Genomic DNA, 11,012 nt, shown 5'->3' with positions numbered 1-11,012 from the left:
ATAGCAGAATAGGTTATTGTTTTAATTGAAAGTGGCTGACGCAAATTCATTGCACGAGACTTACTTTATTCGTGTACTAATTTTGAGCACACCTTCTTCTAAATTGCTAAAGATACAGCAGGTGATTGTAGTAGTAGTAGTGGAAGCTTCTAATGTGTCCCCTAAGGGTTTACATTTTTCTTACACCTTCTGTATTCCCTTACACACCCTCCACACACTTACTTGGTGGTGGAAGGGGGACCTACAGTTTAAGGTGGGTTCCTAACCACCAAGAGCAACAGCCTTAAGTACTTAGAGAAAACCTTTTTCTTTAGAGGTACCGGTCCCACGACTCTCCGGAGATGAACAACTCCCTTGCTAGGCTAGTGTTCACCGCATGGGCCACCGAGACTCTTCCAGAGTGCGAGACGGGAATCGAACCCGCAAGCCGAAGGAGTGGGTCCAAAGCCTACGCTTTAGCCCCCACGACCATCGTCCCACTTTCACAGCAGGTGATTGAAAAAATGGGAAAAAGAAGGGAAAATGCGAATAACTTGGTAAATATTAACATTTTGAACAAATACTGCTTATTCATCTTGGAGTATACCTGTAATAGAGTACCTTTTGTCTCTTAATAATTTTCGAAAAATCTCCGGGAGTGGACCAACTTTTGTTTCAAACTTTTTCCTGTAAAATCAATTTCGAGAAATTTCACCTGAGTTTCCGGCGACTTCGAAGCCGCCTGGCAACACTTTTGCATCCAGGTAAGTGCTTGGCAATGCGCAGGTGCTATTTCTAATGTCAGCCCCTACATGTACACCAATTTTCAACCTTCTCCGAGTCACGTAAGTTAACTGCCAAAAATTCGCACCTTTGACAGGTCGCCACAGGTGAACGCATCCACTCACACCTGCGAGGCGCCCATTTTTACGTTCCTCATCATCAGACGAACATCTCATGTGAAAATTGGCCTTATCCGTATCACGCTCCCATTTACGTTGTCAGCCCACGGTATACTATAGCTACGATGCCACGCTGAGTGCGATATCATAAATGCTTGGCGGCATTTATCCGATACTTCAGAAATTAGGAAAAAAGATTTTTGAAGCTCGATTTGTTATATATGATTGTTAAACGTACTTACATGATTTAAAATGAAGTCGATCTTTAAGAAAAGTTTATTTTTTATTTTTTAAGGCACTGAATTTTTTAAATTTTTAAAGAAAAAAATGAACTTTTTCAAAGGCAATTTCTACCCGAGAGTATGCGCATCATAAATTTCGACTGACAAAATAGTTAAAAACTACTAGAATGTTTCAAATTTGGAATAAAAAACCAAATGATGTATGATTCAATTTAAAATACTTTAATTTTCTAACTGTTCATGTAAAAATATTGCATTTTTAACAAAATAGATAAATTTTTAACAGACAAGTTGAATTTTCAACCAGAACGATGTATTTTCAATAGAAAAGTTATATTTTCAACCGAGAAAGACTTTTCAACCAAATAGTAATATTTTTATCAAATATATGCATTTTTCAACGGAACAAACGAATTTTTTAAGCACAAAGAGCACTTTCGAACAAAAATGCTGCATTTTTAACTAAAAGAATGCGCTTTCAAGAAAAAAGTTACTTTTTAATCAAATAGGTCGACTCCCTACGAAATTAGTTATATTTTTAACAAAAGACATGTATTTTCAGACAATAAAGAGTTTTATTTGCGTTCAAAGACAGTTGAGTTCAACCCAAAAATACAACTTTTTAACAATTTAGCTGAATCCTTAACCAAACGAGATCAAAAAACGAAAAACTATAAAAAGACACAAAAACACAAGAGCTTGCACAAGAAAATATATGGATGTACAGGAAGGTAAAGAGGTACATTGCACTCCCACTTAACGCGACTTCCCCTACTCACTTTGATCCAACTACTGAAATAAAAAACTGTTGACATTCAATGTAACCTAATTAATAAGGTAATTTCAATTAATGAATGACTATCAACTGTAGAAAAATTCAAATTGAACCCAAATTCAATCCTGTACTGAGTTCTCGAATTTTTAATTTTGTTCTAAATAAAACTTCTAATAAACCATACAGATTTTAGATTTCGTATGTGAAATTAACATAATAGCCCCTTCATGTTCCCTGCTACATGTTTCCTTAACTGTCAAATTTTAATATTAACTTTTTGAATAGATTTAATTTTCTAAACGAATCAGGTATAAAGGTAAATCGCAAGGGGAGAAAGATTTTTGATGTCGTGGGGGAACTCACTTAACCCAGACTTTTGCAATAAGTGGGTGGGTACCGTATGTCAGGACAGAGAAGTGTAGAGACAAATAGTTAATAATAAATTCCTAATGAAGTTTGTTAGTGAAGTTAAAAGTGCCTGAAATGATAAACCTTGGATACTAACGGGATTGGGTGGAAAAGTTTACTCAATACCTTTGTGAGGTTCTTCGTCTGGGGTGCTTACCCCTCGTAAACTTCCCTTTCTCACTTTTCTCGTAAAAAGTATCTGATCTCTGGATATAAAATCGAGTGAATCACACATGCCCCGCGAGGGATTTGTCTTAATGGCATAATAATAATAATAATAATTGGCCACCTAGTCATACAAAATCGCACCAGATATTCTATGATTAAATAAATATCCTCAAAAGTAAGAATGATAGATATAAGTGTTACCCTAAACAATAACATTAGACCGTGTAAAGGTTGAAGAATGTCACCATCAGTCTGATCGTGATCTCCACGACTGGGAACGTTCATGCGCGGTGCGTCCAAATCTTGGAAGAGCTAGGAGCTCGAAATTCGCTACATCTAATTCAGAAGGCAGTATTGCTGAACACTTTCCGCATCGTCTGCAGTTTTCTGGGCATGAACAATGATTGAGTCTAAAATCGCCTTGTATGATCACCCCACGTACACGCAGATGACTGTGATAATAACATTTTCAGTTGATGACTTTGACTTTTTTTGTAAATGTGTAAGTCCCTCTACGTGTATAAAGTTGTGCTTGTCTCTGGCTGTCTAAAAGAAATAAAGTTAATATTTGAAATCATTGGTCTCATTCGTTGGCATTGGAACTGTTGGCAATGGCCCCGGACGAACGCAAGAACTTCGTTTTAAATGACCGGATCAACTCAGGAGGGGCATCCTTACCTATTCGAAAGGAAGCTCATCGGCGCGAAAGGGATGCATGCAAAATTTATATGCACGTTAGGTCAATATTCACCCCAATATACTCATAAAACGCCTCAAAATTTAACAAATTAGGTACCCTTTTTACGTCGAGGGGAATATGAAGCTCTTTATCAGCAAGAAGAAGAGCAACATGAGCCAACATGAGAACTAGGAGGTCCAAAATCCAGCATCCAGGAATAAGTGCAAGTGTACATGCATATGCTGCTCTTCCGTGCGCCATTATCGGAGATCGTATTTAATTATTTAAATAAATACGACTGGTTAAAATATAATCCGGTAGCTTAGTAAAGCATTATAATAAAAATGAGGTGTTTCCGGTTTCAATCGTGTGCAAAACTATGAATCTGGCCGACGTTCTGTGAACATTGCAGTTCAGTGCTTCAGTGCTAACCTGTATAATTGAGTTTGAGAAGTAAGTGCAGCTAATCCCTCAATTAATGAACTGCAATGTTCACGAAGCGTCAGGAAGATTTGTAGTTTTGCACACGATTGACACCACAAACACCTAGTTCTTATTATAATGAGTCGTTGTCAAAGCATTAAATCTATTTGCAAAGCTTTGTTTTCTAATTTTTCTAAGCATTGCAATCCTACCGAGCAGTATAGCGGCAATGTATGTGGCCATTGCTTCCTCTGCAAACCGTAACCCAATTCCAAACCTGAACTAATGCCATCTGTGCCGGGCAGTGAATTATTTCTGTATCCCTCACTGTCTCTTAGTCCTCGAGCCATAATTCGTGACGGGTCCCTTTTTCCCTATCAGAGTTGACCTAGCCTGTGTCCATCTCTGAAATATGAACTGTGGAGTTAACCATAAGGTGGTCTTTCTGCCTGGCGACAGTAGAGGTAATGATGAGTAATGATTAGCTACATAGCATCGAATAAAAAATTTATCCCAAAAGTTAGGGCACTTGCTCGTAATTAACGGAAAGAAAATCACACGCTCAAGAAATCTGAACTGTTGACCATCAAAGCCCTATAGCTTGTTTCCACACGAGATAGAAGCTATTTAATGGCTTCCTCAAAGAGAAGATATTAACATTTATCGACGCTGTATGGAGTGTTTCAGTAGAGTAACGTGGATGCAAGAGAGGGATGACAGCTTGCGGGAGGATCTGTTAATAGATCGTTTATTACCCAGGACTCGATCCAATATTTACGCAATATGTCAATGGCTTGGATTGACTATCTTGAGGCATTGACGAATATAACCCTGAGCTAATTATCAAGCTTCCTAAATGTCTGGAGGTGCATCCAAGAATAGTGAGATGAATGAAAGAGCTTGTGCTATTGTGGCGGACAAGATTTATCGTAACATCTGACCAAAGACAGGTAGACTACCAGCTATGTGACCTATAAGAAGGAGGTCTTCCTAGGAGACTCTCTCAGTCTGATAATTTTTTGCATCTCCCTCTTGCCACTATCTATTTTGCGTTAAAGCAATAACTCTGTGACCCGCCGAATAGAAGAGAAAATAAGGTTAAGCACCTGGTACGTATAGACGACCCTAAACTCTTTGCGTCTTTAAATAAGGGCCTAAACATTGTTGTAGCGGCAATAAATATGTACTCCAAGGCGATTTGCATGAACTTTGGACTGGTAAAAGTGTGCCTGCTTTCACCTGCCCAAAGGAAGACTAGATACTACATCATCACGTAACGTTCAAGATGTTCAACGCATATGTAAAAATGCCATTCAACTCTTGCTAATGGAGAGACATATGCATATCTGGAAATACCTCAAGGGTAAACCCAAGATGTGCTTGTGGTGGAAAAGACCCTTAAAAAAAGGTATCGCCAAATTCTCAGAACAATTTGGACTTCTGAATGATCCAGGAAGAATAAGATCCAGGCGAACAACATTATGACTGTTCCTATACTCTTCTACACGTTTAATGCAGTCAAATGGAACGTCGATGAGTTAAAGCAACTTGCCGAAAGCACACGGAAAATGATGATAATACATCGAATCTACTGAAGTTTCTCATTCTCCACGCCTCAATGTACGAGTATCAGTACGACAAAGCCTGATATTTTTCTCCAAGATCTAAAGACTAAGATCATTTATAGGATTCGGCACCAGCCAATGATAATACCACGGCAAAGGAGAAAGGGAAACTTTCCTCCAACTGTCCCGTCTTCCGTATAATATCGTCCACGGCTCGAGACTGGACCCCAAAGTACAGTGTTATACGATGTCATCTTGCGTAAATTTGTCGCTCTTGCTTTCATTCCAGTGCAGAAGGTGTAGATTTGTATAACTTATACGTTCCGGTTGCATCGGGATTAGTTGCTTTAAAAAAACATTATTCTATCTTCCGAAGCCTACAGCTCTAAAGTCGGGGCAAAAGTACGCAACCCTCACTTCGAGCGCTCCCAACTCGTTGAAAAAAAATCGCAGGAAATTCTAGCCAGATAAGGTAAACCACGAAGGAATAATAAGGAGAGCTAACTCCTTTTCCCCACTTTGCAATAGAAACATCACCGTAAGTGGTATGCACATTACAGGAAGATGTAAAATTTTCGTGAGCAGGTGCGCAGTTTTCCTCTTCCTATACATGGAAAAGTGTGCGAGTGAGAAAGTTTGCCAAATTGACGTAAGTTAGAGAGGTTCTGTTCGTTTTTTATGCAGGTGGAAAGAATTTTAAGTTCTAAGCCATGAGGTGTCAAGTGCGGGGTTGTGGTGCAAGTTACACGCCAAAGAAGGCGAATACGCTTCGCTTTTTGAAGCCCTTATTGTTAACTATGAAATTAAAAAAAATCGATTTCTAAATGTTTATCCGAAAACTTAACAAAGGGTCCTTGAGTGTCGGCTACTTTATTGATATAGCCTATCTGCTTGTTATTTATGATCGACTTCTTATTTTAATTTCAGCCTCTGCTTCTTATTTATGATCGTATTTTCATTTCAATTTCGGAAACGATATTTTAAAGGCTTTAAAACATTTAAGCGAGCTACCTGGATCTTCAAATATATCTACCTGCGTGCCTGCAGAGAATTTCTCAGAGCTTCTCAGAGCCTTGAGAATATTCTGATCAATAAAAGAACACAAACTCTAACTTACGTCAATTTGACAAACTTTCTCACTCGCACATCTTTCCATGTACAGGAGGAGGACAACTGCGCACCTGCGCACGAAAATTTAAGATCATTCTGTATTGTTCCTACCACTTACGGTAATGTTTCTATTGCCAGTTTCAAATGGCTTCCCACTGGAAGTTGGGTCTCATGATTATTTCTTCGTGAGGTAAACCGATCATTACTGGGACAGCGTAAAAAGTATGTCCAATACTAAGACAACAATAAATATCGTTCAGTATTTTTTTCATTACGACATAAATTATAAAAATAAAAAGGTTCTATTATTTTTGAAGTTTTTTAAAAATTTGTTACCGCTACAAGTTATGAATATTTTAATGTCCCGCATTTGTACAAATTTTCTGCGAAGTTTCATAAACCGGGAAGAGCTGTAGCTGACTGTCGTAGCTTCGGATAATTCAACGCGAGTTGTGCAATTGCGTTTCCATTACTGAGATGGTCACTTTCGCCGTGTTTTTAATTAAATGTCGTAGTATTGTGTTAGTGACATATTAAACATATTGTTTATAAGATACACGATTGCCATTTAATTTATTATTTATTCTCAAAAAGTTGTTCAAACTATTTTATTGAAACCTCCAATTCTAACCTCAAATTTTGTCAACTGCTAAGGTACGTAATGTAACTCATCAATTTAATTTTTCAATAAAAATTAGTAAGTATTCATTGCAATTTAATACTATAGAGTAATATGAAATATATAAATATTAATAAGATTAATATTATCGATTCACGTTTTAAGATAAGTTAAGTAAATGAATTTTTCTGTTGGTAAAAATTTTATTTTCAAGTTAAAAATATAACTGTTTTGAAGGAATCTCATCTTTTTGTCTTTAAAATTCCACAGTTTGGATAAAATGTTTTGTCTTTCTTGACAGAAAAATCTTCTCTGATTAACATCTGAACTATTTTCTTGAAAATTCGTCTTTTGGGTTCGAAAATTTATCTTTTTAATAATGAATTTCATTTTTTCTGAGAAAAAATGCAACTGTAGTTGAAAATTAATCTGTTTAGTTTAAGGCTTCAATAGTTTGATTGAGAATTCGTTGTTTTGAAATATAAATTAATTCGACTGCTTTCAATTTGTTATTAAAATCTTTTTTGGTTGAAACATCAACTATTTTATTGTTTGATCAGAATTCACCTTTTTTGGTTAACCTAATACTTTAATTTTCTAAGAAAGATGTAATTTTTAATTAAACTAATAAATTTTCGAACCATAAAGACGAATTTTCAACAAAATAGTTCAAATAATAATCAAAAACGATTTTTCAGTCAATAACAGTTTCAACCAAATAGTAAAATTTGTAACCAAAAAATAATTAAAATTGTTTGAATACCTTTTAAAATTTATGTATTAATTAAAATGACTATTAATTTTAAATTAGAATTTACTACCAAACAGTTGAATTTGCCAGTAAATCGATAATGTTAAACTTTAATGCATGCTTACTAATTTGATAGAAAAATTAAATTAATGAGATACTATTAAATTATTTACCTAAGCAGTTGGTAAAATTTGAGGATAGAATTGGAGTTTTCAATAAACTACTTTGAACAACTTTTTTAGAATAAATAATCAAATGAACGGCAATCACAATCCATTCTTGATTTTTAATTTATTCTATAATTATAAGTAAATTGGGCCATTTTATTTTGATAAACCCCATTGGATTTTCCTTGTGTTAGTTTCTTTAGTTTCCGACTGGAGGATATACCCCAAAAATCTTATCCCACTGATGGGCGGTCTGATTAGCTTAAAAATATCCATTTATTTTAATTAACTATAAAATTAATCATGTATTTATTGTTCTAATCGATAAAATAAAGTCTTAGTCACTTACCCAGCAAATACGTTCTGTAACTGTTCTAGATCCAAAAAGGAACTGTGTTCTATAACAGTTGTTACAAGATGGTGACAGAACTGTTTTAGAACAAAAATGTAACAGTGTTCTAGAACACTGTGTCAAAATTGTGACAGAACTGTTCTCGAACTATGTGACAGCACTGTTCTGTAACAGTTGCTATGGAATTGTTCTAGAACAAACTGATCACAGACGTTCCATAATATTTGTTTTAAGTTTGTTCTAGAACGGTGCCATAATAGTGTCATATCAAAGTTCCAGAACCCTTTTATAAGTGTGTTCCAGAACGAATTAGAAACAAAGATTATTAACTGCTCCAGAACACTTGTTACGTAATTGTTTTAGAACTGACCAATCAGAGCTCTGTAACATTTGATCCAAGCTTGTTCTAGAACTGTGCCGTAATATTGTATATCGAAGTTCTAAAATCCTTTTGCAATTTGTTTTGGCATAAATCAAGTAAAAAATTGAGATCTGTTACTTAACAGTTCTAGCACTAAAGTTCTAGCGTTCATGTTCTAGCACTAATAACGGATCACAGAGATCTTTATTATTGTCTAAATAAAAAACATTTCTGTGTTGAAATGTTGTCACAGGCTTATACTGCCCAACATATAGAAGGCATTTTTGGTTAGAGGTGGATTTTTATTTGATCATTTTTACACGGGGCTGTCCCGGTATATATCATCAGTCACGGACGCATTTTTATAATGCAATCAAGTGATCTGATGAGAGCAGTCTGCCCAGACATATTGGACAAAGCCTGGTTTTACCCCATCATTGACGGACTGGGTTGCAGTCAAGTACACGATGGGGGGACCTACAACTTAAGGTGGGTTCCGAACCACCAGAACCTCGGTAAAGGTACATTGAAAAATTTCCAGAGGTACCGGCTCAGGGATCGAACCCCGGACCTCTGAGGTGAAGTCCGAGTGTCTAACCAACTGAGCCACCGAGGCTCTTTTATAATAATAATATAATAATATTATTATTATGTGTTTTTATTAAACTTTTACTCGGGTAAACCCGGTGATACATCACAGTCACGGACTAAGTCAAGTGACTGATGAGATTAGAATGTTATAACTTAATTCAAATAATTTAATACGATGGTTGAAACCTCCTGCGATGATGTTGTAGGTATACAATTACGAGCGGCCACGAGCTTTGGAGGTGACAACAGTCACCTCTGGATGCTTTCTCAGAGCTACCATCTGCCACTCCACGGGTTTTTAGTCGCTCGCTTCCTGATGATCAAGAAAGTTTCTTACAATGCGACAGGTGTTTTAATAAAACCGCCTTCTGAGCTGCTGCCAATACCCTACTGACTCCTAAATGTTCAAGATGTTGAGTGCATCTTGCGTGCACATTGCCTGTAGCCGAAATCACAATGGGATGAATGGATGCATGATTTACATTCCTCCATATGGTCTTCACTTCATGCCTTAACTCGTTATACTTGTGGATCTTGGTTGTATAGGTTGACTGCAAATTTCGGTTAAGCGGACAAGCAATGTCGATGATGTAGACTCTTCCACCTTTTTTTCTCGCATCGCGATGTCAGGTCGATTGGCCCGGATGTAATAATCCGTTTGGATAGTAACATCCCAATATAAGATGTAATCTTCGCTTTCTAAGACGGGCATTGGAATGTATCTATAGAAGGGCACCCATTCTTTTAAGAGTCCTAGGTTTAGGGCAAGTTGTTGATGTATAATGCCCGCTACATCATTATGTCTGTGCATATATTCTCTCTGAGCCATTACGCGACAGCCATCAATAATGTGCTCGATGGATTCGTTGGTATCTCCACATAATCGGCACCGGTCAACTACGTCTTGATGTAACACGTGTTTGCGATAATTCCTGGTGCTGACAACCTTGTCCTGTATTGCAATGACGAATCCTTCTAATTCCTCTATAGTTTCTGCCCTGATATTCAAGGCTCCATCTGAGGACAAATTTAAGGGCGTGTATTCAAGATCCGCTTGACAGATGGTTCTGTAAAGCGCAACATTTCGTTTGCTGTTAAAATAGTTTCGTAACTGTATAACTGGTGACTCACACAGTTTTTTGACATCTACAACGCCCCTACCCCCTAAATGTCGTGATAGAACTACCCTTTCAATCGCTGAATTTCTGTGGTGCATTCGGTGCTTCGTCATTTCTACGCGAACAATTTTGTTTAACTTTTCAAGGTCAGTGTTAGACCATTTTATGAGCCCGAAGGAGTACGTGGGGACAGGGATGGCATATGTGTTGATCGCCCTGATCTTGTTTGCCGAGTTGAGAAAACTCTTCACAATTAATCTGAGTCTCGTAGTAAAGGCAGTCATTAGGCTTGTCTTAACTATCGTATGTTGAATACCCTTAGATTCAAGAATACCCAGATATTTATATGATTCGCCTGCAGCCATTGCCTCGATGTCATTTTCGAACTCGTTCTCTAACTCCATGTGGATATCATTGGAAAACTGCTTTGTGACATCAATCGCTTGCTGCAGTTTCTGGCCTGAACTAGCGTACAGCTTCAGATCATGCATGTAAAGAAGATGGGTCACTTGATGACCATCCTCATTATCATGAATTTTGAACCCATGAGACATGCTGTTTAGTGTTTTGCTCAATGGATTCAATGCTAAACAGAACCATAGTGCGCTGAAGGAAACTCCTTGAAATATAACCGTCGTAAAGCGTATTGATCCAGTTATCCTTGGTTGTCCATGATCAAAATACTTGATTTTTGCACCCTAGAGCCTCATCGCATGGCTTAGAAAGTCAATAATGCGTGGACATATTTTGTAAAGTTTTAAGACTTCAAGCAAATAGTCATGTGGAACGGAAGGAAACGCTT

Source organism: Belonocnema kinseyi, chromosome 8 (genome assembly GCF_010883055.1).
Source record: "Belonocnema kinseyi isolate 2016_QV_RU_SX_M_011 chromosome 8, B_treatae_v1, whole genome shotgun sequence".
In the NCBI taxonomy this organism is placed as follows: Eukaryota; Metazoa; Arthropoda; class Insecta; order Hymenoptera; family Cynipidae; genus Belonocnema; species Belonocnema kinseyi.
The sequence above is the reverse complement of the archived record's forward strand: the minus strand, read 5'-3'. Positions refer to the sequence as shown.